The sequence below is a fragment of the Biomphalaria glabrata genome, chromosome 16 (assembly GCF_947242115.1).
Source record: "Biomphalaria glabrata chromosome 16, xgBioGlab47.1, whole genome shotgun sequence".
Taxonomy (NCBI): domain Eukaryota; kingdom Metazoa; phylum Mollusca; class Gastropoda; family Planorbidae; genus Biomphalaria; species Biomphalaria glabrata.
The window spans coordinates 12,444,888-12,461,655 of record NC_074726.1 but is presented as its reverse complement, the minus strand read 5'-3'; positions in this window follow the sequence as shown (position 1 = coordinate 12,461,655).

Genomic DNA, 16,768 nt, shown 5'->3' with positions numbered 1-16,768 from the left:
CTGGGGAAAGAAAGTGAAAATGTATAGATTGGAGATCGGCTGGGGAAAGAAAGAGAAAATGTATTGATTGCAGATCGACTGGGGAAAGAAAGAGAAAATGTATAGATTGGAGATCGGCTGGGGAAAGAAAGAGAAAATGTATAGATTGGAGACAGGCTGGGGAAAGAAAGAGAAAATGTATAGATTGGAGATCGACTGGGGAAAGAAAGAGAAAATGTATAGATTGGAGACAAGCTGGGGAAAGAAAGAGAAAATGTATAGATTGGAGATCGGCTGGGGAAAGAAAGAGAAAATGTATAGATTGGAGACAGGCTGGGGAAAGAAAGTGAAAATGTATAGATTGGAGATCGGCTGGGGAAAGAAAGAGAAAATGTATAGATTGGAGATCGGCTGGGGAAAGAAAGAGAAAATGTATAGATTGGAGACAGGCTTGGGAAAGAAAGAGAAAATGTATAGATTGCAGACAGGCTGGGGAAAGAAAGAGAAAATGTATTAATTGGAGATGGGCTTAAGTAAAGAAAGAGAAAATGTATAGATTGGAGATCGGCTGAGGAAAGAAAGAGAAAATGTATAGATTGGAGATCGACTGGGGAAAGAAAGAGAAAATGTATAGATTGGAGACAGGCTGGGGAAAGAAAGAGAAAATGTATAGATTGGAGATCGGCTGGGGAAAGAAAGAGAAAATGTATAGATTGGAGACAGGCTTGGGAAAGAAATAGAAAATGTATAGATTGGTGATCGGCTAGGGAAAGAAAGAGAAAATGTATAGATTGGAGACAGGCTGGGGAAAGAAAGAGAAAATGTATTGATTGAAGATGGGCTTAAGTAAAGAAAGAGAAAATGTATAGATTGGAGACAGGCTGGGGAAAGAAAGAGAAAATGTATTGATTGCAGATCGACTTGGGAAAGAAAGAGAAAATGTATAGATTGGAGATCGGCTGGGGAAAGAAAGAGAAAATGTATAGATTGGAGACAGGCTTGGGAAAGAAAGAGAAAATGTATAGATTGCAGACAGGCTGGGGAAAGAAAGAGAAAATGTATTAATTGGAGATGGGCTTAAGTAAAGAAAGAGAAAATGTATAGATTGGAGATCGGCTGAGGAAAGAAAGAGAAAATGTATAGATTGGAGATCGACTGGGGAAAGAAAGAGAAAATGTATAGATTGGAGACAGGCTGGGGAAAGAAAGAGAAAATGTATAGATTGGAGATTGACTGGGGAAAGAAAGAGAAAATGTATAGATTGGAGACAGGCTGGGGAAAGAAAGAGAAAATGTATAGATTGGAGATCGGCTGGGGAAAGAAAGAGAAAATGTATAGATTGGAGACAGGCTTGGGAAAGAAATAGAAAATGTATAGATTGGAGATCGGCTAGGGAAAGAAAGAGAAAATGTATAGATTGGAGACAGGCTGGGGAAAGAAAGAGAAAATGTATTGATTGAAGATGGGCTTAAGTAAAGAAAGAGAAAATGTATAGATTGGAGATCGGCTGAGGAAAGAAAGAGAAAATGTATAGATTGGAGATCGGCTGGGGAAAGAAAGAGAAAATGTATAGATTGGAGATCGGCTGGGGAAAGAAAGAGAAAATGTATTGATTGCAGATCGGCTGGGGAAAGAAAGAGAAAATGTATTGATTGCAGATCGACTGGGGAAAAAAGAGAAAATGTATAGATTGCAGATCGGCTGGGGAAAGAAAGAGAAAATGTATTGATTGCAGATCGACTGGGGAAAGAAAGAGAAAATGTATTGATTGCAGATCGACTGGGGAAAGAAAGAGAAAATGTACAGATTGCAGATCGGCTGGGGAAAGAAAGAGAAAATGTATTGATTGCAGATCGGCTGGGGAAAGAAAGAGAAAATGTATTGATTGGAGATGGGCTTAAGTAATAAAAGAGAAAATGTATAGATTGGAGATCGGCTGGGGAAAGAAAGAGAAAATGTATAGATTGGAGACAGGCTGGGGAAAGAAAGAGAAAATGTATTGATTGCAGATCGACTGGGGAAAGAAAGAGAAAATGTATTGATTGCAGATCGACTGGGGAAAGAAAGAGAAAATGTATTGATTGCAGATCGACTGGGTAAAGAAAGAGAAAATGTATAAATTGGAGACAGGCTGGGGAAAGAAAGAGAAAATGTATAGATTAGAGATCGGCTGGGGAAAGAAAGAGAAAATGTATAGATTGGAGACAGGCTGGGGAAAGAAAGAGAAAATGTATAGATTGGAGACAGGCTGGGGAAAGAAAGAGAAAATGTATAGATTGAAGATCGACTGGGGAAAGAAAGAGAAAATGTATAGATTGGAGACAGGCTGGGGAAAGAAAGAGAAAATGTATAGATTGGAGACAGGCTGGGGAAAGAAAGAGAAAATGTATAGATTGGAGACAGGCTTGGTAAAGAAAGAGAAAATGTATAGATTGGAGATCGGCTGGGGAAATCAAGAGAAAATGTATAGATTGGAGACAGGCTGGGGAAAGAAAGCGAAAATGTATAGATTGGAGATCGGCTGGGGAAAGAAAGAGAAAATGTATTGATTGGAGATGGGCTTAAGTAAAGAAAGAGAAAATGTATTGATTGGAGATCGGCTGGGGAAAGAAAAAGAAAATGTATTGATTGCAGATCGGCTGGGAAAAGAAAGAGAAAATGTATTGATTGGAGATGGGCTTAAGTAAAGAAAGAGAAAATGTATAGATTGGAGATCGGCTGGGGAAAGAAAGAGAAAATGTATAGATTGGAGACAGGCTGGGGAAAGAAAGAGAAAATGTATAGATTGGAGATCGGCTGGGGAAAGAAAGAGAAAATGTATAGATTGGAGATCGGCTGGGGAAAGAAAGAGAAAATGTATAGATTGGAGACAGGCTGGAGAAAGAAAGAGAAAATGTATAGATTGGAGACAGGCTGGGGAAAGAAAGAGAAAATGTATAGATTGGAGATCGGCTGGGGAAAGAAAGAGAAAATGTATAGATTGGAGACAGGCTGGGGAAAGAAAGAGAAAATGTATTGATTGCAGATCAACTGGGGAAAGAAAGAGAAAATGTATAGATTGGAGATCGGCTGGGGAAAGAAAGTGAAAATGTATAGATTGGAGATCGGCTGGGGAAAGAAAGAGAAAATGTATTGATTGCAGATCGACTGGGGAAAGAAAGAGAAAATGTATAGATTGGAGATCGGCTGGGGAAAGAAAGAGAAAATGTATAGATTGGAGACAGGCTGGGGAAAGAAAGAGAAAATGTATAGATTGGAGATCGACTGGGGAAAGAAAGAGAAAATGTATAGATTGGAGACAAGCTGGGGAAAGAAAGAGAAAATGTATAGATTGGAGATCGGCTGGGGAAAGAAAGAGAAAATGTATAGATTGGAGACAGGCTGGGGAAAGAAAGTGAAAATGTATAGATTGGAGATCGGCTGGGGAAAGAAAGAGAAAATGTATAGATTGGAGATCGGCTGGGGAAAGAAAGAGAAAATGTATAGATTGGAGACAGGCTTGGGAAAGAAAGAGAAAATGTATAGATTGCAGACAGGCTGGGGAAAGAAAGAGAAAATGTATTAATTGGAGATGGGCTTAAGTAAAGAAAGAGAAAATGTATAGATTGGAGATCGGCTGAGGAAAGAAAGAGAAAATGTATAGATTGGAGATCGACTGGGGAAAGAAAGAGAAAATGTATAGATTGGAGACAGGCTGGGGAAAGAAAGAGAAAATGTATAGATTGGAGATCGGCTGGGGAAAGAAAGAGAAAATGTATAGATTGGAGACAGGCTTGGGAAAGAAATAGAAAATGTATAGATTGGTGATCGGCTAGGGAAAGAAAGAGAAAATGTATATATTGGAGACAGGCTGGGGAAAGAAAGAGAAAATGTATTGATTGAAGATGGGCTTAAGTAAAGAAAGAGAAAATGTATAGATTGGAGACAGGCTGGGGAAAGAAAGAGAAAATGTATTGATTGCAGATCGACTGGGGAAAGAAAGAGAAAATGTATAGATTGGAGATCGGCTGGGGAAAGAAAGAGAAAATGTATAGATTGGAGACAGGCTTGGGAAAGAAAGAGAAAATGTATAGATTGCAGACAGGCTGGGGAAAGAAAGAGAAAATGTATTAATTGGAGATGGGCTTAAGTAAAGAAAGAGAAAATGTATAGATTGGAGATCGGCTGAGGAAAGAAAGAGAAAATGTATAGATTGGAGATCGACTGGGGAAAGAAAGAGAAAATGTATAGATTGGAGACAGGCTGGGGAAAGAAAGATAAAATGTATAGATTGGAGATTGACTGGGGAAAGAAAGAGAAAATGTATAGATTGGAGACAGGCTGGGGAAAGAAAGAGAAAATGTATAGATTGGAGATCGGCTGGGGAAAGAAAGAGAAAATGTATAGATTGGAGACAGGCTTGGGAAAGAAATAGAAAATGTATAGATTGGAGATCGGCTAGGGAAAGAAAGAGAAAATGTATAGATTGGAGACAGGCTGGGGAAAGAAAGAGAAAATGTATTGATTGAAGATGGGCTTAAGTAAAGAAAGAGAAAATGTATAGATTGGAGATCGGCTGAGGAAAGAAAGAGAAAATGTATAGATTGGAGACAGGCTGGGGAAAGAAATAGAAAATGTATTGATTGAAGATCGACTGGGGAAAGAAAGAGAAAATGTATAGATTGGAGACAGGCTTGGAAAAGAAAGAGAAAATGTATTGATTGGAGACAGGCTGGGGAAAGAAAGAGAAAATGTATTGATTGGAGATGGGCTTAAGTAAAGAAAGAGAAAATGTATTGATTGGAGATCGGCTGGGGAAAGAAAGAGAAAATGTATAGATTGGGACAGGCTGGGGAAAGAAAGAGAAAATGTATAGATTGGAGATCGGCTGGGGAAAGAAAGAGAAAATGTATAGATTGGAGATCGGCTGGGGAAAGAAAGAGAAAATGTATAGATTGGAGATGGGCTTAAGTAAAGAAAGAGAAAATGTATTGATTGGAGATCGGCTGGGGAAAGAAAGAGAAAATGTATAGATTGGAGATAGGCTGGGGAAAGAAAGAGAAAAAGTATAGATTGGAGATGGGCTTAAGTAAAGAAAGAGAAAATGTATAGATTGGAGATCGGCTGGGGAAAGAAAGAGAAAATGTATAGATTGGAGATCGGCTGGGGAAAGAAAGAGAAAATGTATAGATTGGAGACAGGCTGGGGAAAGAAAGAGAAAATGTATAGATTGGAGATCGGCTGGGGAAAGAAAGAGAAAATGTATAGATTGGAGACAGGCTGGGGAAAGAAAGAGAAAATGTATAGATTGGAGATCGGCTGGGGAAAGAAAGAGAAAATGTATAGATTGGAGATCGGCTGGGGAAAGAAAGAGAAAATGTATAGATTGGGACAGGCTGGGGAAAGAAAGAGAAAATGTATAGATTGGAGACAGGCTGGGGAAAGAAAGAGAAAATGTATAGATTGGAGACAGGCTGGGGAAAGAAAAAGAAAATGTATAGATTGAAGACAGGCTGGGGAAAGAAAGAGAAAATGTATAGATTGGAGACATCCTGGGGAAAGAAAAAGAAAATGTATAGATTGGAGACAGGCTGGAGAAAGAAAGAGAAAATGTATAGATTGGAGACAGGCTGGGGAAAGAAAGAGAAAATGTATAGATTGGAGATCGGCTGGGGAAAGAAAGAGAAAATGTATAGATTGGAGATCGGCTGGGGAAAGAAAGAGAAAATGTATTGATTGCAGATCGGCTGGGGAAAGAAAGAGAAAATGTATTGATTGCAGATCGACTGGGGAAAAAAGAGAAAATGTATAGATTGCAGATCGGCTGGGGAAAGAAAGAGAAAATGTATTGATTGCAGATCGACTGGGGAAAGAAAGAGAAAATGTATTGATTGCAGATCGACTGGGGAAAGAAAGAGAAAATGTACAGATTGCAGATCGGCTGGGGAAAGAAAGAGAAAATGTATTGATTGCAGATCGGCTGGGGAAAGAAAGAGAAAATGTATTGATTGGAGATGTGCTTAAGTAATAAAAGAGAAAATGTATAGATTGGAGATCGGCTGGGGAAAGAAAGAGAAAATGTATAGATTGGAGACAGGCTGGGGAAAGAAAGAGAAAATGTATTGATTGCAGATCGACTGGGGAAAGAAAGAGAAAATGTATTGATTGCAGATCGACTGGGGAAAGAAAGAGAAAATGTATTGATTGCAGATCGACTGGGTAAAGAAAGAGAAAATGTATAAATTGGAGACAGGCTGGGGAAAGAAAGAGAAAATGTATAGATTAGAGATCGGCTGGGGAAAGAAAGAGAAAATGTATAGATTGGAGACAGGCTGGGGAAAGAAAGAGAAAATGTATAGATTGGAGACAGGCTGGGGAAAGAAAGAGAAAATGTATAGATTGAAGATCGACTGGGGAAAGAAAGAGAAAATGTATAGATTGGAGACAGGCTGGGGAAAGAAAGAGAAAATGTATAGATTGGAGACAGGCTGGGGAAAGAAAGAGAAAATGTATAGATTGGAGACAGGCTTGGTAAAGAAAGAGAAAATGTATAGATTGGAGATCGGCTGGGGAAATCAAGAGAAAATGTATAGATTGGAGACAGGCTGGGGAAAGAAAGCGAAAATGTATAGATTGGAGATCGGCTGGGGAAAGAAAGAGAAAATGTATAGATTGGAGACAGGCTTGGGAAAGAAAGAGAAAATGTATTGATTGGAGATGGGCTTAAGTAAAGAAAGAGAAAATGTATAGATTGGAGATCGGCTGGGGAAAGAAAGAGAAAATGTATTGATTGCAGATCGGCTGGGGAAAGAAAGAGAAAATGTATTGATTGGAGATGGGCTTAAGTAAAGAAAGAGAAAATGTATAGATTGGAGATCGGCTGGGGAAAGAAAGAGAAAATGTATTGATTGCAGATCGACTGGGGAAAGAAAGAGAAAATAAAAACAGGCTTCTAACGATTATATGGCATGTTATTTCTTCCACTTCCCTTTCTCGGATCAAGTTGAAACTTGACACAATTATTGATTGTTCCTAATAAAACATTAACAAGGTTACAAAGAGAGTTTCTGTTACACAAACTCAGAGGCGGCCCCCGTCGAAGTCGGATCCCTGTCGGATCTGCATATTCGCAAAAAATATTAAAGAGGTGATTTAATTTTGATGTAAAATGTTTTACTTCCTAGTCCAAACCTCCCGCAGGACAACGGGGGATGGGAGAGGGCGGGTTTGAACCCTGGACCATCCATAAATCTGAACGACAGTCCAGCGCGCAAACCGCACGACCAGGCAGCCATCCGATGGTCAAAAGTAATAATGTTTCAAAGATTCATTTGCCGTAAATTTAAATTTAAATTAAATAAAAAATAGTAGATTAGTTTTAGTATATTAAAACATTACAATATTGATCAAAACGTTTGGAAATGAAAATCTACACTTTTTTTTTTACACTTTAAGTTTAGAAATTGAAATTCTACATCTTAATCTAGTCTATTTTAGTCTAAACTAGATCTAGAAATTCTAGATATAGACTCTAAAATAATTTTAATTAGAATATAAATCCAGATCTAAATATACTGTAATAAAAATCTAGATCTAGTTTAAAAAATCTAGATTAGATCTAAATCAAGATATTATTCCTTTTTTAAACGCGAGTCACATAACGAGGCTTAATAAACATTACTATACCGAGTCCTTTTTTCATTTCATTTGAAGAATTAATTCCATATAACGTCAGAGGAAAAAAAAACACTACGTCACACGGCCTAGCTAGACTAAAAATCGCTTTCATCGATACGAGCCATTTATCGAGTGTTCATTGACTTTGGTGCACCGAGTGCGTTCTTTAAGCATTTCATTTAAAGAATTCATTCCATATGACGTCAAAGGAAAAAAAAACACTACGTCACACGGCCTAGCTTGAATAAAAATCGCCTTCATCATTACGAGCCATTTATCGAGTGTTCATAGACATTGGTGCACCGAGTGCGTTCTTTTAGCATTTCTTTTAAAGAATTCATTCCATATGACGTCAAAGGAAAAAAAAACACTACGTCACACGGCCTAGCTAGAATAAAAATCGCCTTCATCATTTACGAGCCATTTATCGAGTGTTCATAGACATTGGTGCACCGAGTGCGTTCTTTTAGCATTTCTTTTAAAGAATTCATTCCATATGACGTCAAAGGAAAAAAAAAACACTACGTCACACGGCTTAGTTAGACTAAAATATGTTTTCATTAATACAAGCAATTTTTCGAGTGTTCATAGACATTGGTGCACCGAGTGCGTTCTTTTAACATTACATTTAAAGAGTCCATTCATATGACGTCAAAGGAAAAAAATTCCATTACCTCACAATAGGCTAGTGCCGGTACCATAAAAAAAAATGTCTTTATTTACACGAGATATTTAACGAGGGTTCATAGACATTGGTGCACTGAGTTCTAATAGAATTTATTTAAAAAGTATCAAAGCCGCATTGTTTTTGCGTTTTGTCTGTCAGTCGGTCTGTCCGTCATCTTGATATAAAAAAAACAACTAAAAGTTATTAAAAATTGATTAACCTTTATTCAAAACATCGCAATAATTTTTAGGTATGAACACAATTGAAAAGTTTATATAATAGACTGTTCCGGATGTTTGTATAAATAGTAAAAGAAAAAGAGAATTTCAGATAAATGAAATACCGTTAATTAAATTTTTTGGATGGTCTCGTATAAAAATTAGAAATTAGATGTACTACAGCCATGTGGAAAGATTTTCATAACTTACTTTGGTGTTTAGATTCTGTTTTCCTTAAAAATCGGAACATTATATTAACGATAATTAGATTTTTTTTATGTTTTAGGTAGAAAGTTAAATGTACTGTAAGAGAGTAGTGAGTTAAAATATTTTTCATAAAAATCCGTAAAAACATTATTTCGTAAATGAGAAGATTATTTGTTTATTAATTAGAAGAGGGAGTTCAAACAATTATTTGGCGTTAGTAGATTTTTATATAAATTCGCAAATTTCTGGCGACGATTTGTAAGAAACAAAATCCGGAACTTTCTTTATCGATTACAAAACTTCTATGTTATGTTTTAGCAAGAAAATTAAATGTCTAAAAAGTAATTTTCAGTAATCAATTCTAGTAAATTACTTTTTTTAAAGCCCTGAACAACCTATTGTCGATATTTTTAAAATTTGTTTAAAGATGAAAATACGGAACAATTTGATATTGATAACCAAATTATAGTGACGCATTGTCAAATAATGTAAGTGTAATATTAGTAAATTATGTGATTTCAAACAATCATTAGGCACAATTCATGTTTTATAAAACAATATCCGGAACATTTTTACAATTAATGAAATATAAGTCAGTATAGAGATTTTGATTTAGCATTAATATGCTATTTACATAAAAAACGGAACAACATATTATTGATAAAGTGTTTTTGCAACGTTTATGCATGGAAATTGAATGTAATATAAAATAGAAAAGCAAACAAACATTTGTTGGGGTTGATTAGTTTTGCAAAAAAAAATCCGGAACAATCAATTTTTAGATACTTAAAACTATTGAGATGTTACGGGAGGAACATTAAAGTGTAAATCAGATTTTCAGACCGACCAACAGACAAAACGCACAAAAATAATCTTCTTTTATTCGGATGGGGGCACTAAACAAAAAATAAATAAAATCTGATTTTTTAAAAAAGTTTAAGGAATTGGTTTGGCACCTAGTCATGTAGCGACGTTACGCTACTGCACAAAAATCGCTGCATAAAAAGTCCATTAAAAAAATGTGCGTGATATTTACATACAAAATGCATTATTAGCCTTTATAAACAAACAGAAATGTTTTCTTTTAATTTTAGCAGCTAGTTGACCAGAAAAAGCATCTTTAACTATTATTTATATTTGTTGTAAAAATTTCCTGTACATTTTAAAAATATATTTGACTTAGTGACACTGAAAATACACATAAATTATCCACCTTTGTTAGCATAGTGTAACATTGCCTCCCTTACATTTACATAATTGTTTTAGAATTGGTGTATTTTTATGAAAAAAATCGCTTGCATAATTAATTTTATAAATTAAACGGTTTGCTTTTAGAAACCCAAAAGTAGCCGTTGCACCTAAACTTTTCAAGCCGCATTTAATGATGAAATAATATTTTTCATATCTCTTCTAGTTTTCGAGATCTGAGTGTGACAGACGGACAGACGGACATTTTGCACAAACCTAATAGCGGCTTTTTCCCCTTACAGGGTCCGCTAAAAAATTAACTAATTAGTTATTTAAACAGTGGTAATTAAATTTGTTTGCTCTCGGAAAGGGAAATAAATGTTACAGTATAGAGTTATACATACATATATATATATATATGGATTTCTTCCCCTTTAATATGTTTTTTAAGCATCTATATATATATATATATATATATATATATATATATATATATATATAATTCTCTTCATGGCTCAAGAGTTTGGACACGCAAGAAATAAAGGAAAAATAACTTTTTTATTTCTGCAAGTCGGACGGACTAGAGTCACCCTACGAAAAAAAAAAGAGGGGAGGAGAACAATTAGTAGGCCTATTCATCCGTCACAAAATAGCAGGGCCGGACAGTTGTAACCAAGAAAGATCACTCTTTTTTTTATTTCCACCTCACGTAGTTTTAGCGGGAAAAAAAAGAAGGGGGGGGGGAACAAGTAATCTACTCTGTATTCACCGTCACTAAATAGCAGGGCCGGACTCAACCGTTGTGGAGCCCTATGCGAATCGGATTTCGCTGGGCCAAGTTTGGGTAGGGATACGGATAATAAGTGAAATTTAAGAGTTTGTATAAGTGTAAATTTCCTTTCGTGACTTTTGATTGTGCATATTAATCTAATTACAGTTGCATTGTTTTACTTGACTTATTTTACTTGACTTGTTTCACTTGACTTGTTTTACTTGACTTGTTTTACTTGACTTTTTTTACTTGACTTGTTTCACTTGACTTGTTTCACTTGACTTGTTTTACTTCTTATCTCGTAAGTCTACAACTTAATGGCACAGCACAAACAGTTATTAAAAAATGAGTTAACTCCACTGGTAGCAGACTTCAGTTTATAACATATAAATAAATGACAAATATACTGGCAAATCCAGCCATGAAGAAATACAAGTTATGTTTCACATACATCCAATTGAAACACTCCAAGCTCACCATTAGTATCGAATCTATGAATCAAAAAATATATATTATACACTGTTACCGCGGAGAAAATACATACACCTCCTTACATCTCAGGAGCCCAAAGTTAACTGAGGTTTTCACATCGTGGTCAGTTACCGACCAATAATTTTCTCGTGAAAAAGGCAAGAGATATTGACTGACTACAAAGTCACTTCATGTCACAGTGAGTCTCAAGCGAGTATGTGACAATTAGAAAATAAATTCATCTTGCATTTTATTCATTCTTTACTACGTACAGAACAACTTTACGAGCCTTGCGTTAGCGAAGTCATATAGAATATCATAAAATTTTTATTTCCTACATAGATCACGCTCAATAGCAAGAATTGAAAATGTTTCAATCTATCTACGAGAATTGTTGATAGAAGTAATTCTTCATTAGTTGGAGGCGCGAGAAGCTTCTTTCACCAGATTACACAGTTACGGGTATTGCATAATGTCGTTTTTTTTTCATCGCGCGTAGGTTTGTCGTTTTCCATTTTGAATGACACCCCAAAATTACAATTTTGTCTATATATTTCAGGACACCAAAGAAATCCACCGAAGGCATCTATCTCCATTCCAGATTTGATTGCAAACTCCTAAATATTGCCAGACTGAGGGCCAAAACTAAAATCAGAACCACCCTCGTAAGAGATATATTATTCGCGGATGACGCTGCGGTAGTGGCACACACACAAGAGGAACTTCAGTCACTAATGTCCCGCTTCTCTCAGGCCTGTAAAGAATATGGCTTAACTATTAGCACGAAGAAAACAAATGTTCTGGGACCACCTGCTACAGCACAACCCTCCATCCTCATATACGATAACAAGCTGGACGCCGTAATTGAATTCTGCTATCTGGGATCCACAATTCAAGATGACCTGTCTCTAGACGAGGAGATAAGAAAACCCATAGGGAAGGCTACCTCGACCTTCGCTTGACTCAGGCCAAGAGTTTGGGAAAACCAGAAGTTCACTACAGTGTCCAAAATGGAAGTCTACAAGGCATGCGTTATGAGTACACTACTGTATGGCAGTGAATCATGGACCACCTACGCAAAGCAAGAGAGAAAACTAAACTTATTCCCTATGCTATGTCTCCGTAGGATCTTGAAAATCACATGGAAGGAAAAAGTTGCAATACTGAGATCCTTGCGCGAACAGATATTCCCAGCATCTTTACAGCCCTTAGACAACGCCGCTTGCGCTGGCTTGGACATGTTCGCCGGATGGAGGACAATTGCATCCCGAAAGTCATCCTCTACGGACAACTTTCGACTGGCTCAAGAAAAACTGTTCGCCCCCATCTCCGTTACATAGATGTAATAAAAAGGGACCTCAAATCAGTGAACATCAATACTGACCTTTGGGAAGAAATAGCTCTAGACCGCACCAGATGGAGAGAGACAGTGACCAAGAAAGCTATGGACAGTGAAAGAACATGGGTCTCAGCTCAGGAAGAAAAACGTACAATTCGAAAAATGGCCAGCTCCACTACCACCGAAGCAAAAGCCACCTTAACCTGCGACATTTGTGGACGGGAGTGTCTCTCCAAAATAGGGCTCCATAGCCACATGAGGAAGTGTGCGAGATGAACCATAGTCGTTCTACGACTGAAGGAGGCCAGCAAAATAAAAATAAAAAAAAAATTTCAGGACATTTTTTTTCTTTTGAGTTTTCAAAAGATTTTAATAATTTCCGGAGATTTTCAGGACTTTTTCGTATATATTTGCAATTTGCTCCTTGTAAATCAGGAGGCTGCGGGAATTCTGTTATAAGTTATAAAATTGTTTAATTTAATAATTTACACCTTAGAATTAGCGCGGGTCCTTTAAAAGTGCTTGTGTAGTTTTCAATTTATAAGGTCCTGTTTACATTTCTTTAGGCAATAAGACACGGAAAGTGCGGGGAAAAAAGAATACATAGCGATACGGAAAATGTGCTGGGAAAGGTTAAGATAACCTAAAGATATGCGTAACTGATTTACAGAGAATGTTGTAAAACATTTTGAAATAATTAAATAAACTAAACAATTTCAAGGGGCTATTTTATACAAAGCTTATATCAATTCACTCTGTCTATCAAAAAGTTTGTAGCGTTATTTCTTCCACACTTAATCTTGGATCAGCTGAAATTATTTGAATTTTTTTAACTATGTGAACTTGATAACATTGATACAAATACCCCCGCCCACTACATACATTGCCAGATATTTAATAACCGAAAAAGTCTTTTAAATGTCTATGGCATAGACATAAAATATATTGTATATCTATGGTCTATGGCAGTGATTTCCAAAGGGGTCTATAAAGACCCCCAGGGGTCTACGAGGATTTCCAAGTGGTCTACGGAAGTGATAAATTAATTGGGTGTCTATGACCTGTAAATTGGGATCTACGATAGTGGATCTCATTTAAGCATGTCTAAACTTTAAATTTCATTTTCTATTAACGATATGTAGGCTAGCTTAGTTAAACCTTTGAATTTTAACCCTGTTAGTCCAATGCTTTTATTTTAAAAATTTAACATCTTATTATACTTAGCTTAATTTTGTCTATATGAAAGTAATATTGTACATGACTGAGTCTGACAAGAACTGTAGAAAGTCCACTGTTGATTATTTGAAATTTGGCTTCATTTCGTCCATGTGAAACAAGCAAATGCATTTGTACTTTTTATGCAATGAAGTTTAAAATTATGTTGCTATGAAACCATTAAATCTGGAACATCATTTGTGACGTCAACATAATAAAATAGATTGAGATTTGAAATACTTTCGAACACTTTAAGTTCAGTATAGACCCAGAGTAGACAAAAGGGTTGATTAAACAACACAAAAGAGAAGAGGTTTTTGAGCATCTAATAATATCTTCACTTAGGCCTATATCAAACTCCAGAAAACTGAACACTATAGGCAAAAAATAGACTTTGCCAGCCATTGAAGAGGCTTTACAACCTGTTTTACACAATCCTTTATCTGATATTATGATAAAAATGCCTGTAAGCAACAATACAGTTCAAAGGTGTAATGGTTAGATGAGTTTAGACACTGAAAGGTTCTTGTGTTATTGCTTGTGTGAGCAGGTCAGGCAGGCGCGAGTGGGAGAGGACCTATTCTCTGCTCAACATTAAAATTTACCAACAATAGGCAGATGTTTGCGCTACTGGGTGGGCTCAGTCTGTGCACCTCGGTATGGTGACCAAGGGGCTAGAGTCACCTAAGTAACCAGACAACCAACTATACTAACTTAACTAAATGCAAACAAGACAACAAACTTTAGTTTAGTATAAATAAACAAAACGAAACTTTATTTACATAAAAATAAATGAATCAATAATAAAATAAATACACTAACTTGACTAACCACTACTACTGAACCCATCAACTAACTAAAACCCTCTAAATCTACACCACTACAAACACTAACAAATTAACCAAACCAACTATCTAACTGAATCACTACAACTACTACCCTAGACCTAGATCGACAAAAAAACTACAATAAACTAGTCTAGATCTACAATATCCTACTACTACAACCAACCCATAACTCTAACACTAAAACAAGAACGCCTTACTCTTAGTACCTTACTAACTAGACTAAACTAATTACTAACTAGCTAAAGCAAGAAACAGACTATAACTAAGCCACTTAGGCAACACTACAGAAACAAAATAACACTAGCTTCCCTAGAATTAGATCTAGAATAGATCTACAGAAACAATAACAAAACTATCAATAGCAGAAACAAAATAACACTAGATTCCCTAGAATTAGAATAGATCTACAATATCAGTTATAAGCAGCAGCTATTTCAGCAGAGTAATTGCAGCAGCTAAAAGCAGCAGCTAAAAGCAGTAATATTCAGCAGCTAAAAGCAGCAGCTAAAAGCAGCAGCTATAATAGCAGGCCGTCCCAAGTACAAAATAAAAATATAATTAGACGACAGACCACAAAGATCTTCAACTGTCACACAGACAGATATGGTACTGACCACTGGTCAAATGTACACCAAACTGTTTTAAGACAGCATGCAGTACATCCCTTTTATACTATCCCGCACTAACCTATATAAATATGCGGAAGTACAATTATAAAATCTGACACTAACCTATAAAAATAAAATATATAAAAATAGCTCTAACCTATACAACAAAAATACATTTAAAAAATAGCTAAAATTGCATATAAAACTAGCTCTGGGAGCGCAAGCTCACACTTGCAAATGACTTACTTCTAAAACAAAAAGTTGGACTAATCTTGCCTGATAACAATGTTATTACTATCATATTTTTCGTTTTGTTATGAATCAAGAAATCCATAATGAGCTACTTTTTATCAAATAGTTGTCGAAAGGCTTATGTGTGACTTAAACAGTGTGACAATATTTTGTCTGAGTTTTTAGGTGCTAAAGATCCAATTTTAAAACAAAAAATAAATAAATAAATAGGCGGGAATTGGACAAAGTCTATTAGTGGGAAGCGTGGTCGAGAGGCAAAGTGCGCTTGACCTTGGCTTGGCTTGGCTACCTATGAAGGGGGCTCGATGTTTGACACCCGACTCGGGCAGAGTTGTGTATAGAGTTGTGCAGCACTGGAAAACCTTGTCCTAGATACCCCCTCCCCCCACCGGACCACAACTGAGATTGGACCAAAAGCGCCCTGAGCAAGCTATAAGCATGAAAGTAATGCTATATAAAAGCCATAATTTATTTTATTTATTTATTTTAACTGACTTTTTTCATAAATTTAATATTGCTGCTTCAATGGGATAACCTAAATTTTGTCAAATCGAAGTCATAATCTCAGTGTTTCTTATGTGAAAATTAAATGAATGTAGCATGCATTGGACAGGATGAATTCTTTTTTTCCAAATTTAAATTAGCCAAACATCATCTTATCTTCTTATATTATATAATGCAGACGTTACTTCAAAAAAGAATATGGACATTTTATTTTCAAAATTTTCCACCAATAGGCGCTTTTTTTTTTTAGTCAATTCATGCAATACATATTCAATTTTATTTTGTTTCATTTTAATTTGAATTTTATCAATGTATATATATATATAATATACGGTCTAGAATCTGTGAGGAAAACACATTTGAAGTTAATGAATTTTCAAAAAAATTCAGGGGTTCTACCGAAAAATTAGAAAACATGGCATGTGGTCTACGAGACAAAAATGTTTGGGAACCACTGGTCTATGGTTATTAATTTAACTGGAAGCGGAAGCTAAGTTATATATACTTTCGATTTTAATTGTTTTAAGGCTTAGTACTAGACTATCTCCCTTGAATTACTTGCCAACTTTTTTCTGTTGCTGCTTTGTCTTTCTTTCTAGCAGCTATTAGATCTAATATTAAAATTCATTTAAACTGCAAACAATCTTTTGTACTTTGAAAAATAACTAAAAATCGAAATTAAAATCATGTAGTTAAAGTAATACAACAGACAAAAAAATTAATAGAAAAATAAAAAAATAACTCTAAGCCTAACAAAATATCTTTTATTGGCAAAATAAAAGTAATTAAATAAATAGATACCGGTACCCTGACTTTAAATACATGAAAATAATAGACATTAAAT